General features: G+C 46.7%; 1 protein-coding gene across 1 annotated transcript in view; it reads right to left on the reverse strand.

The window, feature by feature from the left end:
- LOC118512155 (mucin-12-like) overlaps positions 1 to 13,880 on the reverse strand; it is a 53,623-nt gene extending 39,743 nt beyond the window's left edge. The window contains exons 1-2 of the mRNA XM_036056195.1: positions 11,355 to 13,880; positions 6,706 to 6,760 (exon numbers count right to left, since the gene is read on the reverse strand). The gene's annotated coding sequence lies outside the window, so the exon portion shown is untranslated. The remainder of the gene's footprint in view (positions 1 to 6,705; positions 6,761 to 11,354) is intronic.
- Between the last annotated feature and the right edge of the window lie 4,842 nt (positions 13,881 to 18,722).

The following is an 18,722-nucleotide window of genomic DNA, read 5'->3' on the forward strand; positions in this document are numbered from 1 at the left end:
CTCGTGGATAGTAGTGGTGCCTGGTGCGCTGTACGATGCATTTTCTTTCCTTCTTTTTTCCACCACGTCGGACATGAGCTGAAGAAAATCTGTTAAAACCCCCAAGGGGTAGGGAAACACACACACACACACACACATTTTTCATCCCCAGCGCAGGTAGTTGAACACGGGGGTAAATGATCGCAAGCCAGCAGCAGCAGCAGCATCATCATTATATCTTAAGCGATCTCATATTTATGATCACTTTTTACGTTTCCTTCGCTGAAGACCCTCCCCCTCCTCTCCCAATACCGTGGTCGTCTTCCGAAAGAATCGTTTGATCATTTACACCCATATTATACGGGCAATGAAAAGACAAAAACGAAGCCCAGGAAAGCGGATGGGGCGCGACCGGAGTGGTAAACGGCGAAAGTGAAACCTTACGAAACGCGATAAAGTGAACATGCGAAATTACGACGACGTGACCATAGGCTTCTTCAACTCCGCCAAGTCGCCACCATATCGGGCGGACAGCGCAGTGAGACAGAAAGCGTTCGCCAAAAACCCATGTTCCAATGTCTATTTTTATGGGCACGTTTTATGCAAATATCCTACATTAAGACACACTCGCAACATCGTCAACAAAAACATCCAACATCCTAGGGTTTGCACCTAGATTTTTGTTAATTGAGTTATTTTTAAGAATGAAAAGCGTTCCAGGAACCGCTCTGGTCACACCATCCGGGGAAATTCAAATTCATTAGCAGCAACATATATCCCTCCGAGGTACGATGGCTGCGCGCTAGTCCTTACACTTGTGCACTGTGAACTTGACAGTGAAAGCATTCTGTACCATCTTTCTTTTTTTACCCCGGTACGCAGAAGGATACGCATTCCGCTTTCTCTCTTTTCCCATTAACGCCGGGTGTGGAAGGACGACGACTTTGGATGGTATCGTCGTTCGGCGCACGCTTTCACTCTTGCACAATTGAAACATCGACGGCCACAACAATTGAAGCCATTCAAGCGAGGGAAATTACGTGGAAAAGTTAATCCACACGCACACAGACACAAAGCGATGAGCGTGCCTCACACGGAGATGTGCCGTCGTAAGGGAAAAAGGCACGGTACGGTATCTGTTATCTTGTTAAGTTTCTGCTGATGTCTAGTCGCATCTAGCAAATGTGTAACTTCGAGCAGATATTTCTAGATTTTAGCTGGAGATATAGTCCTACCAACAATGAAGATTTCGCCAGTTGGAACGTTAGGTGTTCCTAGCATTACGTGCCAAGATCTTAAAGCATCTTAATGATGACATCATCGTGGTACGAACTGAAGAGAAATCTGATATCTCTCTGTACGCTCAAACAAAAACGCTCGCAGTTCAATTTATCCGATAATCAGATTGAGTTTTGCATAGCTGCTGGCTAATTCAATTTCTTCGCTGATTTGCGATTCTAGTGATATCCCGTCGTGTCGTGTCAGTTATCAGATGCTTAAACGTCATACCAAATTTAATGGCGCTACCGTACTAAGGACTTTCTTAACACAAACCTCATAAACGCATAGTTTTGATAGCGGCAAATCTCACGCAAAAAAGAAGAAAAAGACGATAACATCATACAAACCAAACTGTCGGAAGTAATGAAAGTGTAAAAAAGTTTAATCTACCGAAACGAAGCACCCTCCCCATCATGGTTACCCCCCGAAGAGTTCATACACTTTGTCCCTTTTCCCACGGGACGTAGGTGTACAGGGAATGTATCCCGCGCTAGGACATAAAAAACAAACTTTTTCCTCGTCTCCACCGCCGGATGCCTACTACTTCGGCAAGACACACCAACCCGAAGTAAACCTCTTTCTACGCGAACAATCCTTGGAAACGAGGGCCTTGGATCCGGACCAGAGATGTCCTGCGTTACCATCGTGGTCGAACCAACAGGAAAGCACACAAGAAACTATGCTGAAATCTCGCTATCGTCGCCGTAAAGGAAGCACGAGAGAAGCTTGCCAGGAGCGCACAAAGCACATCAAATTGTGCCGCAGAAAAACCTTCGATCTTTGTGGCTGTCCTTGGAGTTTCGCCCTCGCTTTTCCGTCGTCGCCGTCGTTTGATTGATGATGGAAATTCTACTTCCGGCTTTGGGGTTTTTTTTGTTTGTTTGTTTGTTGGTAGACAAAACCATACAGTGACAGTCATAAACCCTACCGAGACGATTCTACCGGACTGTTGCAAACGGTCGATGATGCATTTTCTTTCCTTCGATTTGCTTCTGAAGCTGCAGCATTGTGTTTCCATTGCGCAGTTAATATACGCATGTCACACAATCAAAGGATTTGCAAGGACTCGGAACTGCACAGTCAGACATTCAAGTAAATGGAACAGAGCATCACGGACACTGCAGTTCATCAAATGTCTCCAGAAAGGCCAATCCTTTTGTTGTACAGGAATTACCCACCGAGAAGGTATTATCAACTTTTCTTCATGTGTGCTGCACTCTTGAGATGCATTCAAGCCACCGTGTGTCGCTTCCCTTATCATGCTAATGCCAATACCAGACGACTTATCACAACATACAAGCACACACACATACACACGTACACAGTAGCAGCAGAGCCCGTGGCGTATTGCATCGACAAACAATTGGGTCAATTACTTTGGCATTGAAAATACTCCCAAAAAAAAAGCCACCGTCGCAGACCGAGCGCTTCACTGGAGGACTGGAGGAAACCATTTTACCACCGGCGGATGATGCGGGGTATCTGATTCGGCTGTGTGTACCCAGTCAGCGTACACATACAACCTTCTACCCAACAAAAAATAAAACATGTACACAAATACACAGCCATGCGATGTGAAGAACGAATAAAATGCACTCGGATGTGGAAGGAGTCGATGGTTTTGCAAACATTTTCTACCAGATCTACACACAAGGACTGGCGTGGAACATCGGTTGTGTAGGTTGGGTTTTTATGTGTGTGTGTGTGTGTGTGTATGTGTACCGGCTGCCCTCATCCTATCGTTCACTTAATCGTAGACAGGTGCTACTACCCCGGGCGCCATAATCGACGTGAGGGCGAGGGCATGTGTACTCGGCCGTCTCGTTGTTCGATTTCGTCATTACGGTGCAGTTTGTACTGGGCCACCTCCACCATCAACAGCACTCGAGACGAAACAATTGCTGCATAGCACATGGTGGCATTATCAGTGGTCGTATAACGCCGTGCGTAACGCAGGTTACGAGAGGCGCCCTATCGTAGCTGTTGTGTGGCTGTATACCAGAGTTTTGATAATAACCTTTATCCTTCAGTTTTATGTGTTTTCTTACTTCATATCTTTAAAAAGCGTTAGCCCAAACAAACTGATAGATCCTCAGTTATTCACTCACTATCAACAACTTCGCAAGGAGGGTTCACAATACATAACGTATCGCAGGTCCCACCAAATAAAATCTGGACTCGGATGTGTGATTTGAGGTTACATTTATCTCAGTTTCTTCCTCATTTTTTCCAGCGGCAAATTTGCACAATAAAATGAACAATTAAACGCCTAATAAAAAGAAAAAGGCCCTGAACCACCTCATTAACCAACGGTTCTCACCACCTGTCCCGGTATGATGCAGCATGTAATCAAATATACAGTACCCAACTCATTATGTGACCTACTTAAGGTACCACCCAGCTAAGGGACAGCAAAAGCCACAGCACCACGGGGCCACGGGGTCCAAGACTCGTTTACTCGTTTATATGTACGAAAACTGTCTCTTCTGCTACTGTCGCTTCTGCTTCTTTCGCACAGCCAGCTTGCATAGCTCACGTACATCCTTCTCACGTTCCAACATTGGCTTGATTTGATTGTTCGCTTCTCACGTCACGAATCGACAGTTGCTTTTTTGCTGCTTTTCGTTAACCCGTGACACATGGACAACTCACTTTCCAGATCATTCCAACCATGAGAGGAAACATCGTTTTGGAGAGCTTTTTTTGTTGGTGCTTAGCGTAAGTCTGTGGGTAGAAACGTCCTGTATCTTTGCCTTCGAGGAAATATGCCTTCCTTTTTCAGGCTTATGACGCTCACTAGGGCGCGTTTTCCTTTCTTTGCGACGGAAATCTTTAAGTAATGGACATAAAAAAATCCACCTTCATGTATTTTGCCGGAAAGCAACGGCAAAATGTCCCTCTCCACGCACCAAAACTCAGATCAATGCGTGAGTGGTAGTAGCCTACGCAGACACACACACATACACACACACAAATGAATACAATAAAACAAACACCACTAAACCACGGACCACGGTGGTACGCATCGAAAAGAGCCAGTGGAATTTGGGTCACTAGCAAGTGGGCTATCGGTCGGTGGCCACCGGCAGCAAGGAGTGCGAAGGCAGAAGGACAAGCATCAAAGCGGCACACGCAATACGCAACAACAATGTCGTGTTGGGTGAAGATCAAGCTGCGAGCGGCAAGCGAGAACGGGACCAACCGGGCCGAGAGTCCGAAATTGATGAAATGGCAAAAAGTCGACAGAAAATGACAAACACACACCGGGGCCATCGGGACAGCAAAGCGGAAAACGCAACAGAAGGTGATGGTGAGCATGAAAGCAGAATTTCAAGCACAAGAAGCATACGCATGGCGCGAGTGGGGTAATGTAACCTACATATGCGAGCGAGACCTACAAAAAACAACCCCCAATCGAATCATTTTGGGGGTAAATATTTGGCGCACAGTTTAATTTATCCTTCCGTTAAAGTGAGCCGTTTTGTGCCGTCTTGATTCAACAAAAGATGAAGGAGAATGTAATCATGCTCAGAACATATTAAAAATTGTATCTTCTTCTTCTGCTTTCCTTCCCAACATTAACACACAGGAAATGAATCGCTTCGAGGGAAGACATCGATTAAGAGATAGCAAAGATGCAAGAAAACCCCGACTGCGTCTTCGCGGCATGATAGCTTTTTCGGCAAGAGCCATTGCCGACCGGCGAGACAATCGAAAAGGAATGGTGGATAGGGCACGCAATCGTGTGGCCGCCAACCAACCTAAAAGGTGTGTTAATTCATGCTTCCAGATGGTCCACCGGTATACACAACGATTCACGCTCACAACTCTATATTCAAGTTGCTGTAAAGCAACAGCCACGAAAAAAAAACCCGCAACGCTCTAAACAAAGAGCAAAAAAACCCCATCGAACGTGATCTGTTTTGTAAATCGCGCGCATTCACATTAAGACCAACGAATTCGCATACAGTTTGTCTTCCTCGTTAGGCGTTTGGAGGGATCAAGATTAAATCGATTCTCTCACGGTAGGTTGGCTGATTTTCACCCTATTACTGCAAACGTTCAACGGAGAGTCACATACTTTAACAGCAGGGACAGAGATATGCCATGAGGATGATACCGAACAACCAAACTAGAACCAAGCTAGTGCTAAAAGAGCAGGATTGGTGGTGTGTGTGTGTGTATAACCACATCACTCGGGCAGCAAGATTGAGATAAAAAAATAAATCAGGCACAAAATCAATCAAAACCACACACAAACACAGACACATGCCTATACGCGACCGCAAAGCCAATTATTCTGGTTGCCCTGGGCAACGGTTTTTGCGTCACACGCACGCTACAAGTGGGTCACTCGTCAACCTCGTCAACATTGACGAAAAACCGCAGCACTTCACTGCTACACTCTACGCTAGAAATTATCAACATTCAAAGCGCCAGAGTTTTTTTTTGGGCAGGGAAAACCTTTCTTCGTCTGTTGCAGTCGCAGCCAAACACTCCGACTTTAGGATAGTTCGCATAAAAGCGCCCACATCCATTCGACACATTCGACACGAAACCTACCACGAATCTTGTCCTGCTGCATAGGTTCCTGGTATGCCGAAAGGAGCCAACCACGCACAGGATAGTTGCCACAGCAACCGGTACGATAGCGCGCGATAGCTGCGAGGAGCGAGAGCGTAGCAAGCGTTCTACAGCACAGCACCTTTTCCCACCGTCAAGTATGATTTTTATTTTTATCTACCTCCCTGGCATGTGAATATCGGTTGCTTCCCATCACGCAGGTTCCGTTTCCCGGGGCAACGAAAGCTTATACATGCAGCCCAAGGAACAACAACAACAACAAAAAGTCCAAACAGGGCCCCCCTTTTGGAAACAAACAAACTGAAAAACTAATTTCCCAGCGTCGACTGAGAGTAGCAGAATGGCAAAAAAAAAGTTGCAAACACGCACACAACGAATATCACGACTGCAATGGAGAATGCCTGTTGATGGACGGTTTGACAACTCGGCCTGGCCCTATCCGTCCCTTCAGCGAGATGTCCTAGCAATGGTGGGACATTATCTGGGAAAGTGCGGGAAAGCAACCGGTTGGAAAATTTGTTTACAGATTGTTTTATAGTGGAAAATGAAGCGAAACAGCACCTCCACAAAGCTGTCACACATTTTTATATCAGCTGCCAGTAATTCAATCGCAACGTATCGATTGGAGAGCGACGGAAACGGACCCGTGTACATTCTATTAATTAATTTCTTTTTTCCCCTCTTTTTTGTATGTATACTTTTCGCGGAAAATGCGTTCCTGATATGATGTTTGGTGCCTGCTTCAGCTGACGAGGCTTTAACTGGTTTAAGCTGAACTATCGATTTACTGCTTAAAATGATTTGCTTAAGGGTTAACATTAACAGAAATCAATTTTCTACGCCTGCTTTCCACTTACTTACCTTAAACTAATGGTAGAAGAAGGTTGAGCACGATACTTGTGTTTATCGTTAAAATCTGCAACAAAAGAAAATACACACATTAAATGCGATAAAATGATAGTTGAGATGATGAAGCTAAGAAATAGAAGTTTTTCCACTCATATCTTTGTAGAGACTCGCGTCAATAAAGCTATCCACCAATTGACCGGCGAAGCGATGTAGCTAAAGCAGTTAGAAACTTCTTTTGGATGAACAGTTTAACGAAGTCTAGCAATGTCTAGCCAAGCTATATAAACCCTCTTACGAGCAAAAGTGTTTTAACTGATTCCTTCTACGCGCTTCTCACCCATCGTCCCATCGAAACACGTGATGTGTGTAAACGCGCTCAGTGCCTCTCGCACACCAGCAGCGAAGAGGCCCCCAGCGTGTCGGTTTTTGGTGCGATGCCAATGGATGAATCACAAACACGTACAAACATACTGAACCTCCGCGCGTCGGCCCCCAAAACGAAGCCGAAGGTGAGCGTCGAAATACAAACTCTTCACAAACCCGTCGTTCTGTCGCGTGACGTGCCCTTAGCCCTTGAACGTATGCACACACGGCGGCAAGTTGACATGCATATGGGGAGCCGTTGATTCCGTTCAACGCATCGTGAACATCGTTTATCTAAAGACATTCTCCCACAGCACGCGTAGGGCTCGAGAAGCTTTGTAGTAAATTTTATTCGAGTTCACTACGAATTTTCAGTTAAACTAGGTTTACATTACAAGAACACAGCAACATCAGCAACATCGCACTAAGAAGGAATCAAACGGTGACCTTCATCCGTCCAGCTCATTGTTCAGCGTTAACAATCCACACAAAGCCCGTGCAAAGTTTATCACAAACTCAAGGTCGCTAGTAATGTCTGGAAACGATCCACCATCGGCGGACTTAACAAACGTAGTCACACGGTTGAGCACAAAATAACCTCCCAAACATCCTCCCAGCGTGAGCCATCCTGCACACACCAACACGGTGATGACCAATACGAGCCCATAGGAATGTCGATGATTCACTCGACAAAACGCTCCCTTCCCAAGCTTGGAAAAAAACCACAGCAACAAAAAATCCCGCCAGTCACAGCACATTCCAGCATCCTTCTAGGCATCACGGTACGGCACAGGAAGTAATTAGACTTTCATTAGAATAAAGCCAGTATATCCCAATATTGATCACGCTTTGCATATAAAAACATGCTTCTGCTTTAAATAGACCACAGCTAGACCAACCGGCACAACACAAAACTCTCGGGCAATGGTGGAAAAGTTTGCAAAAGCTAGCCAGAGCACAAACAAACAACCAGCCACGATGGCAGTTAGCGGGAGAGGTGTGCCATATGCCTAGGTCAGCATAAAACAAACGACCACATGCCATCTATCCCAAGCGTACCCCTGACTCCAAAAAACCTTCCTTCTTTTCGTGCACTTCAGTCCACAGACACGTCCACATTGTTTGTGAATGGACGACGACGGCGACGACGACGACTTTTGACGTTGACACAGCGAAAGCAACTCTATCCATTCCTTCAATGCCATTCCCGAGCGACCGGAGGACTCTCAGACGGCCACAGAGACAGTTACGTCGGCATTGAGGAGCACACAACCTTCTGCAACATTAAATTTGTTGATCGATGAAGAGGATGGTAATGTACAGCGTGTGTGTCGGGACAAAGCAGTAGTCACCAGAGACGGTACAACAATTCCCATCAGGGACGAGGTCATCCATTCGAATATCACCAAAAAGTGTGATGTGGAACGATTCCTGCAAACGGCATAAGCTGGAACTTTCAACAGCAACAAAATCAAAATCAAAACTTTCCTTTCGACGCTTACTTTCCAATCCATTTGCCTATCAAAATCCTCATTCTACCTCGCTGGAGGAAAACATTTATTGACCGGGGGTTGGAGCAGAAACATTAAGCCTGCTGTTGCTGCTGCTCCTGCTGTTGTTGTTGGATGGTGCATAATAACTTTGTTCCCTGTAGCTGACCTTCTTCGGGTGTCTCCTTCCGCTCACCGACCCACACACACACTTGATACGTAATATTTTCTAAACCTACCCCAACAAAAAGCCTCTTCTGGGGGAAATGGGCAAGGACTTTGGGGGTTCTTTCTTGGAAGCATACGACGACGGCGGCAACTGCAACAACAACAACAGAAACCCTGCCTTAAACAAAGCACAGCGAGCACACGGTTCGTGAAACTTGAGGTTTCGCTGTGTACCGAACACATCTGTGTCAGCAAAAACCCGGTGTGACATACATCATGAGAATGGCAAACTCGAAAAGCGAGTAACGACCAACAATGGGGAAACATTGGAGAAGGGGGGGGGGGGGGGGCGAGTGGCGGGAGCAGAAGGGAGGGTTGAAAGCAGAAACAGATTCAATGTTATGTAACGATCAGCTCCCGAGGCGGACAAGGAAGCAGGAAAGGCCACCACCTCCGCCGGTAAAATGACGCGAATTTATGCGAGCTGAAATAATATGCCATTAGTCGAAGGAATCTCCCCGGCCCGGGATAAAGGGTGAAGTGAGCGAGAAGGTGTTGCTTGTCGTGGATTTATAGGCCACACGAGTGAGCCACGGCCAACATATGCCTCGGTATGGGCCGGAACATTGGAAAACAAAGGAAAGTAAGAAAGTAAGTTGAACAGTGAATTAGCAAACGCCGAAAAAAGAGGGCCTTATGTTCCCTTCGATGAACTCAGGGATTGATTGGCAGAGCAAAGCCTAGCTGGCAAGATCGGCAAAACAAATTAAAACTAACGATAGGATTTCATAAACAAACCATTCAGTAAAACAAACTCGTCACAAGCATGATGAATAAAAGACAACATCATTTCGCCGAGCGCTTGTTTATTCACCTTTCGATTGTACAGTTCCGATTAATCATTTAACGAGCATGCAACACAATTCGTTGTGACGAGAAAAGTACAACAACGATGAAACAATTGTCCTTAGTCCTGCAAAAAACAGGAATATGTTTTGGATACGACGATACACTTCAGACCAATCCGGAGGCTATGCAATTATCCACCTCCGATCGCTGGCTAAGAACTAAACAAATTGCATCGAGTTTCAGTGCCATGGGAACAAAAACTGTAATCGGAACAGAACATTGGAAGCTGGACTGGTGTTTTGAGTTGCGCGCTGCCTAACTACTTCCTACGCAACGGTCGGCCAACGGCAACACGGCTACTAATTGAATTGCCATGCAAGCGTGCCTCCACAGACGGTGATCGACTTCCAATCCAATAAAACAGAGGAAAAAAACCAATTCCCGTGTAAGGACAATATTGAGCAAATAAAAATGAGAAAACATAGACATAACAAGCAAAGCATACAGTCAGAGCCGCATCCTGATCTCATATCTCTGTGTTCGATGTGCATCTAATTAATTTTCTCTAACTGGAAAACTAACCTTCAATACCATTCGGAGAGCTACGTTTGCCATATCAAATCGAGACGAGTGCTAAGCAGAAAACATAAAATAACGATCAGCAGAACGACAAATAAATAACAACGAGCAAAGTTGCACGCCCCACAGCCCTGAGAGCTGTCGCCCACCCGTCATGGTGGGATGGTTCTAATGATGCAAATAAACTGCATCAAATTCTCGTGATAGAGGAACCGTTTTCGCAAGCCCGGTGGAGCAAGGAGAAGGGAGAAACTTTCCAGAATTGCTGGAAAACCGATAGGAAACTGGGAAAACCAGGGAGAAGTTTCCAGCGCTTTTGCATAATGGATGAAAAACATCAAATCGGAAGGTTTCTTAGAAAAATGCCCCTTAAAAATTTATTTCATTGAGCTTCTCGTTCGTGCATTCGTCAAACTCCGATAGTCACCGATGCGAATGCCGATTGCACTAAATCGGTGGCATTAACGTGCGAATAGTTTCGCAAACATTACCATTATCGCCACTAATTGTTATCGTTGTAGTGGGCCTCAAATTGATTGTGCTCTAAACAAAATGGAACAACAATTTGGATAAACGCCAGCAATGGGCAGTGATGAGTTGGAGTGGACATTAGCATATAATCTATTATGAGCGATTAAAATAATCACTACATCACGATGACACAACGCGCCTATGAAATAATAGCTGAGCTGATAAACATGGAGGCGCATCAGTAGGGTAATTAATTCATCAAAATTGTTACTTGAGGTGAGGGACATAATGGTTGGTCTTTCACTGACTGGATCTTCACCAGATTCTTCCTGCCATGTCTTGAAGGATTTTAGGATGGAACTCTACAACTCAATGCCCTCTCTAGGTATTCTGGGCAAGTTTATCAAGTTTTTTAGGATGGCGACGAATTTTGGTGGGACTTTTTCTACCTGTCTGGGAGTTGGGTTTTCATGCCTTATCTTCAATTTACTGAGCTGATGAGAGCTCATCCGAGAATCAATTAGGCAATCTAGTTGATGACAGAGACGTCATTAGTTTGAGACTCTCCTAGGTAGCAGAAAGGATCAAACAATCTACACTATAATCCTCGGGTTAGGTATAATATACTGTTTGGTGGCTTTCTCACCACATTCATAGCATAGTCTCCCCCGACAGCTTGTTGTCAGAGGTATGCGATTGAAATTAAGTGAAAATATTTTTTAATAAAAATCAACCTCTTACCTCTGCTTAACACACACACACATGTACTTTTTGGTGTGCGTCTCTTAGTTGAAAAAAAAAACCGGCGTGGATTTATTCCAAACCGTGTGCTGCCTTTCCGTTGATACCGACTGTACACCGTCACGTCATCCGGCGATGCTGCGCAGACAGGTAGTTATAGTAGGCTGGTGATGTGTTGTTATTGTGCCCTTCGCTCGTGGTGGTTGCCGTTGCCATTGCACTATGATTGCCCCACGTGGTGCCACCAGGCGTTTGTTGCAGTAGATAAAGGGTACGACTTATCGTGGTCGCTGCTACTACTACGAACAGTGGTTGCAATTCCATCATCACTCAACGGGTGACTTACGCACACAAACACACACGCACGCTCGCACGCAAAAACATACGTGTGAACACACAGCAGAGCAGAGACAGACAGCCACACGTGCACAAATCGAGCCTGAATTGCGCGGAATTCAATTATATTTCTATTTTCACACTCGTACTGTGATGTCACTCGCGCGGCACTAAGAGAATCACCACCAGCGTGTGGGCTCGCGGGAAAAATACGACTGAGGTCGAACGTAGACGGAAATATTGCACTGTTTGCACCCAGAAACAACAAAAGAAAAACAACGCGCAGGCTAACGATGAGATGCACTGAGCCCTTTTTTCCTGCTCACTAAGCTCATACGGACGACACTCTTCACGCACAGCTTCACTAATAAGAGCTTCTTTTCAGTAGAGGTATGCTTGGATTTCTTTTTTTCTTACTACCACCACTCTGCGATCACACTCGCTTTTTCTTTTTGCTCTGTTGTTAGCACACACACACACACTAACACAGCACTTGCATTGCACAAAACGATCTCGCGCACAGAGCAATGATGCGATACTGATAATGCAAGGCTCCGCAGCACACGGACGGACTGCCCGGTTTTCCCCACTGTGCTCAGTGCTTCTGATGCGCACGGGAAAATCACGATCACACACACTCACGCACAGCTAGATACAGTGAACACTCAAAAGTGCACGCACGAATAGACACCGTCGTTGTACGCGATGATCGATGATCACCACACAAGCGCAAGCGATCTACTTTCGTTCCAGGAATTGCGTAGACAGGTGGGGTGGGTGACGGCTAAAGAGGGTAGCAATTATCACAGCGCTCCTCTACCATCACTCTCTCTCTCTCTCTCTCTCTCTCGCACACACACACAAACAAAAACGTAAGCACACTCGCTTACACAGCGAACAGAACGAGCCTATTCATCGGAGCTGTGTTTGTTTTTTTCTTTCGCTTTTCTTATATTTCTCTTTTTCGCTGCTTTTGTTGGTCCCGCAAAGACGACGGACGACGACGATTTCACCGATTTCGTGAATGAAAGCAGCGTGAGCGATCACCTTCTCACTTCACACACACACACACTGGTATCACGCTCACGCAAACACATTTTACACCAGTCGCGCGCGCGCACACACGGGCACAGTGTGCGCATTGCTCAATCAGGTTCTATTGCTTCGCGCTACTCACTAACACAAGCGACTGATTCCGCTTGCACATCCCTTTACCCACACAGACGGGCACACGCACAAGGTGCCGAGACAGGGATTGCTAATGAATGGAGACGATTTGGCAATTGACAATTAATTAGCTCCCAAAAGCACGCACACGTACATGCACACACACCCTTACACCGCATCCGTCAAGTCATAGTGTCCCGTGCACTCGGCCCGATTTACTCACGGGGTCGGCCGCGGATTGCTATGATCATCACATTTGCATCGCCCGTTCTGTGCATGCAGGCGGACGCAGGGATGAAAATCTTCCCGTAGCTGTACGTATCGCCCGTGTTCTAGAATAAAAAACCAAGGCACACACACACTCACACACCAGCACGCTTAGTGTTCTTCTAGTTTTCCGTCACTCTCGTGTCGCGAACTTATTGACTGTGCATTCGCTGTTCTTGCACTTGGAAAACAAAGCAAATTCCCAACTCCAAGCACCAACACACCCGCACTGCCTTCATTGTTTGCCACCCTCTCACTCCTTCTCACCCTTCCCCTCACACACCCTCACGTACTCTCTTTCTCTTTCTCTCTCTTTCTCTCGGACACACGGTATGCGGTGACTGTGTAATGTGTGGAATCGTCTTTTAACTGTACTTTATGTTCAACTTCGATGCGCCGTCTTCTTGTTGGAGCGGGTGAGTGCGCTTTTCTTTGCCCTGTTGTTCGTGTTGTTTGTTGCAACTGTTTCTTTCACCTGTGGTACGAGCCTCCGTCGCGCACTTGCCACACGACGCGCACTGTACACAATACACACGCACACTCGACACAAACACCAGCAGGCTATGCCAAATTTACGCCGACGATGTTTCAACTCGACTCGTTAGCTTGTTCTTCTTCGGCGCCACCTTCTTCCTGTTCACGGCCGCAAATTCCATTGGACCTTTTGGCTGGGTTGAAGTGCGAGAAAAGTGCAGCCCAGAGCAGCGTCGACCAACCTCTCGCGACCGCGGTTTTACACGAAGTGCGTAACAAGCACGAACACGCGGCGACACGATCACGCTGGCCATGGCAGAGACCCGAACCAAACCCGAACCGAACGCGAACGGAGCTGGCTGGTTAGACACTGGCCCAAACGATGGGAATTTATGTGGGAGAATTAGCTCTGCTTTGGGGGCTTTTATCAAACATCCGGAGGTTTTCTTTGTCGGGAAAAGTTTGAATAAAATTCTGCATTTTCTTCTGCTTCTAACCAGTTTGCAAAATCCCACCAGAGTGACAAAAAGTCCTTCTTTTTTGTTATTTGCTTACCCGCCACCCAGTCAAATGTGCAGTCGCTATTCGGCCTAATAATGCCGAACACCAACATTACCACATATTCTCGCACGCACACCATCGCACCCCCGCTGCTTCGCGGAACACACGAACCACTCCTCCCAACAGCATCCGTCGATACGGGTACGTTAAGTACTTCAAGTTTTCCATCGCTGTTCACAAAGCAGCGCATGGATTATGGGCTTTTGTGTGGACAGTTTTTTTTTGTAAGTGTGTTCGCTGCTTCTTACTTCCACCTGATTTCGATGCATCTCCAATAGCTCTTTTTCACAATCGGAACCGAAATTTGTATGCCTGTTTGAAGCATATCGTTGCGTGTTTTCTTCTTTTCAATCGAGTCAAAAAGGGTTCGGCAGTACATATTTATTAACTCGCTCAATGCACAAGGAGTGCCAAAAATTGTTATGTTATCGTCCAACACCCTACAGACCTCCACAATACATATACGTACAACACTTTTCTGTCTCCTAATTTCGACTGTGCGCGTTGGTGGGAAGAATTCACGTGAAAACAGCACACCCCACAAAGAACGCATGACGGCGGCAACACCAAAACAAACCCGTCTCATTTGAACAATCGCACAATTCGCATGAAATGCAAAAGGGTGCGTAAAGAAGGGAAGAAGGATGCCGGAAGGGTGGAACCGGTGCAATCGATATCAAATCAACACGCGCCTAACAGCTGATGGGCTGAATGTCAAACGACTCCACAGGGGGGGTGGTTTTCCTTTACCTCGAAGAAAATCGGTTGCTAATTCCACGGCCGTGTGTTATGGTGATAATGGAGCTAGTCGAAATGTAATGCTGCAAATTAAGCAAATCTAAAGAAACTTCCATAATGTGCCATAAACTACAGGAGCACCATCCAATTCCCAGCGACATCCCCCTGCCCACAATGACCAATCTCCCGTGCCAGGTGGGATTAAATTCGACTTTGCAGCCAACTTTCACTTCTCGGAACGGAACGAACAACATTCGGGCATGTCCGTAAAGTGCTGACCAAAAAGTTCCAACCATCCAGCACGAGAAAACCTATCCTCCGCGAAGAAAATGATAAGGAACAATTCGGAGATGTTAGGTTGGTGCCCGAAAAAGATTTGCCTTTAAATTTCGAAGCAAAAAAGCAAATCGATCGAAGCGCAAAGTTACAGCAAATGTCGCTCTACTTCACTTGATCTCAGTATGGACTAAGAAGCAATTTAGTTGTACTATTTCTAGTATCTTCGCTAGCACTACCCGAGGCAGTGTTTATCCTAATTAGTTGGAAGAAATTGGGAAAATGTAAAGTACTTCTTCATTCTTCATGTATTGCGCTACTTAGTGCGTTTTTGCATCTTCAGAATCTAGTAGCAGTTCATCATGAGCAGCAGCTCCGGCTATGCGTCCAACAAAAGGAGTGACTGAGAGCGCGAGTGATGGTAAGGTGCGAGCGAGATGGAGACTGCGCGTGAAACAAAACCGGTGAGAAGTAGGCCATGACGCGCTCTCGTAGTGTTTGGGTAAAGAAAAAACTCATCGTAAACAGACACATACACACACACACGCTATCTCTCTCTCTCGCTCTCGCCGTGGCCTTTGGATCGCGAAACGCCGGAACCGGCTTTTATGGGGCTGATGGAGCTGTGTGCGTGCGTGTGTGTGTGTGTGTAGGGGGTTGGGGGGGGGGATTTTTTATGTGTTCGATCAACAAACTTGCATCTTGTTCAGCATTGTTTCGCACCGCAGTTGTGACGTTCTCACACACGCTCAGACCAGCTCATGTCGTACACTCGCATCTCGCACACACCGTTGCGGCGCTGTAGTAGTTCACGTTCAACCGTTTCTTAACTGACCTCAATTCCGATCCCTTGGCAAAGGGGCTAGAAGTGGGGGGATGGGGGGGAGGAGCGGCACCAGAATCGCCAAACCGGTGTAATAGCGCCGCAACCACAAGAGCCAAAAGAATCGGGCCGAGGTTTTGGGGTCGGGGAAAGCCATAATGAGAATAATGAACGCAGGCTGGCAGCGATTTGCAGAGTGGCACAGACGGATGGCCACCTTACGGTGACTCCGATGCGTCGATTCGTCGAATCTCACTCTTCTAATCAATCCACATGACGGATGCGAGACGATAAGTCAAATCTCCGAGATGCTGTTGCTCCAAGGAATGTACTGCGGGTCAAATACACACTTAACGACACTCCCAGAAATAGCCAGTCTCTCCCGTGTCTTATTTGTACAAGACGCCAAGGTCAAGGCGGACGAAACGAGGGATTAATATGTCATCTTGAGAATGTTGGACCCATTTATCGTTTTCGGAACTGACCTCAAATGGAACAAGTTACGCTGCTCCTTATTCCACCCGTACCTACCAAGCGAACCAGCTGGTGTTCATAATTGCTTAAGGGAATTCTCGAGAGATTCCTATGACTTCCAAACTACCTCCGATATGGTAATGCTGTGCCGCCAACAGGTTCCAATTAAAAGAACCACCAAAGAACATGTTTCAGATCGTGTAAATGGGTTTATGTGCGAGATAGATACAGATGAAAAGAAGTTTAAGAAAAACCCACACACACAATCTCAATTTCGAGATGCGTGACTACTGCTCGCATTCAAAGGAATTTGACAAAGGAAAACGAGTTCTGTTTTTCCTGGTCTGGAATGGGATATCGGTTGCTAGGGTGTGCTGCTGCGTTCGGTTTCCCCCTTTGTGTGTTGTGCAAGGTGAAACCTTGACGACGACGACGACGACGACGACTAACGCGTGAACGGACTGCGCGTAAGAAATAGATGAAGGAAGCAGAGTAGGGGGGGGGGGGGGTTGCGGACGAAGAGAAAGCCGCCGCCGGTGTGTGATGGAACAAAAGAAAAACACACACACTCACACAGCGAGAGAGAGAAGGGATCGAAATTCATTTCTAGGTCAATTACGTACAACAGCCAAGAAAGGATCAGCGTGATTTGAAAACGAAAAGCGTAATCTCGCGCGGCGTGAGCGCAAAAGCGAGAGAGAAGGAAAACATTCGACGAAACGCGCGTGAAGGTTAGGACCGCGTCATCATCACCATCATCAACGTCATCGGGTATGTCAATGTTTGCTTGTTGCTTCTTTCCCTAGCCCTCGTTTCGCCCTCGCAACGCGATTCTAGCCCAGAGATGGTATTTTTTTTTCTTTCTTTGACGTAATATGCGAGAATGTGCAGCAAAAGCCAATGTTTATTGCGGTAGTGATCGGTACCGCACATTAGTCACATTTTTAGAATGCTTCCTCGATCGCTCCATCACGATGGTGCAACGGCGACACGCGCCTAAACAAATCCCAAACAATAGAGAGAGTATTTGTGTGTGTGTGTGTGTGTGAGAGAGAGAGAGAGAGAGAGAGAGAGAAAGAGAAGGAGGAGGCCCGACATTATTTACTTATTCCATTTTCCCACACTCACTCACATACCACCAGATGGAATGGTGACTGATTTTTTAACTACCTTTCTATCGAGGACATTCGGACCCAACAACACCCCCCTTTCACCCTACGGACTTCCCATGCCTCCCTCCCGTTGGGGGTGGTAGGCATCCGGAATTGGGCCACGCAGTAATTTGGGCCAAACGAAAGCACCGTCCATTTACCTTCTTTATTCCGTTCTTGCCGTGAGACGGTCTGGTGAGGTGAGCAAGCCTGATGAGATGAGATGAGAAAGCACACGATTCGATCATAGATGCTGGAGTAGCACGCATTGCTGTTATCTCGAACGCAGTGCAGTGTGCTAAACATGTGGACGCTTGTTCCTGTTCCAGCCCACAAGGAAACCGCTGCAAGGACGGTGCTCGCCGGTGATCGAGCTACGGTGAGGAATCTACACTGGGCAGCCTAAGCTCAGGTACGAATTGCTACAAAGAAGAGGAAGAAGAAGTGTGAAGGTTTTCCGGCCGTGTCCGGTTGTCGTTGGTCGTTCCTTGCTTCAGTCTTCCAGCAAACCACAAATCGGCCCCAAACGCCAACCACGGTGTTGTACGAGAAAAGAAAAGTTTTGCGTCACCCTTTTTGTTGGCGGCTTTCGCGGTGCGAGTTTCGTAACTTCGCGTCCAACAAATCTGCGACGATGGAGCGCCCCAAAAGGAAGCGAAGTGTATGAAAGAGAGAAAGAGAGAGAGAGAGGGAGAGGGAGATAGGAAAACTAAGCGAACACGGCGGAAAAGTAAACGAAGCAAAGATCGGGGAACGGAGGACAGAAGAGAAAAAAAACAGCAACAACAAGCTAGCAAACCGGAACAAGAAACGGGAAAGTTGTTTAACCACTTCTCATCTCGCCCGGACCGCCTGGGGTTTACATCGGGGCGGGGAGGACGTTTCGCTTTGCTCCGCGGGCCACCAGCACCAGCGAGAGCACCACCGATACATATTGTCTTTGCCCGCAGCACGATTCCACCGTTGAAGATCGCGAAAGTTACCGTTAGCGAAGAAGCGTGGACTACTTCTGAGACGCTTCAGGAGGTCAGCGACGCGTTCGGTAATAGGCGATGGGTGTGCGCGGGTGTGTCTGAAAGTGAGCAGAGCCTAGAGTAATTA

Source organism: Anopheles stephensi, chromosome 3, assembly GCF_013141755.1.
Source record: "Anopheles stephensi strain Indian chromosome 3, UCI_ANSTEP_V1.0, whole genome shotgun sequence".
Classification (NCBI taxonomy): domain Eukaryota; kingdom Metazoa; phylum Arthropoda; class Insecta; order Diptera; family Culicidae; genus Anopheles; species Anopheles stephensi.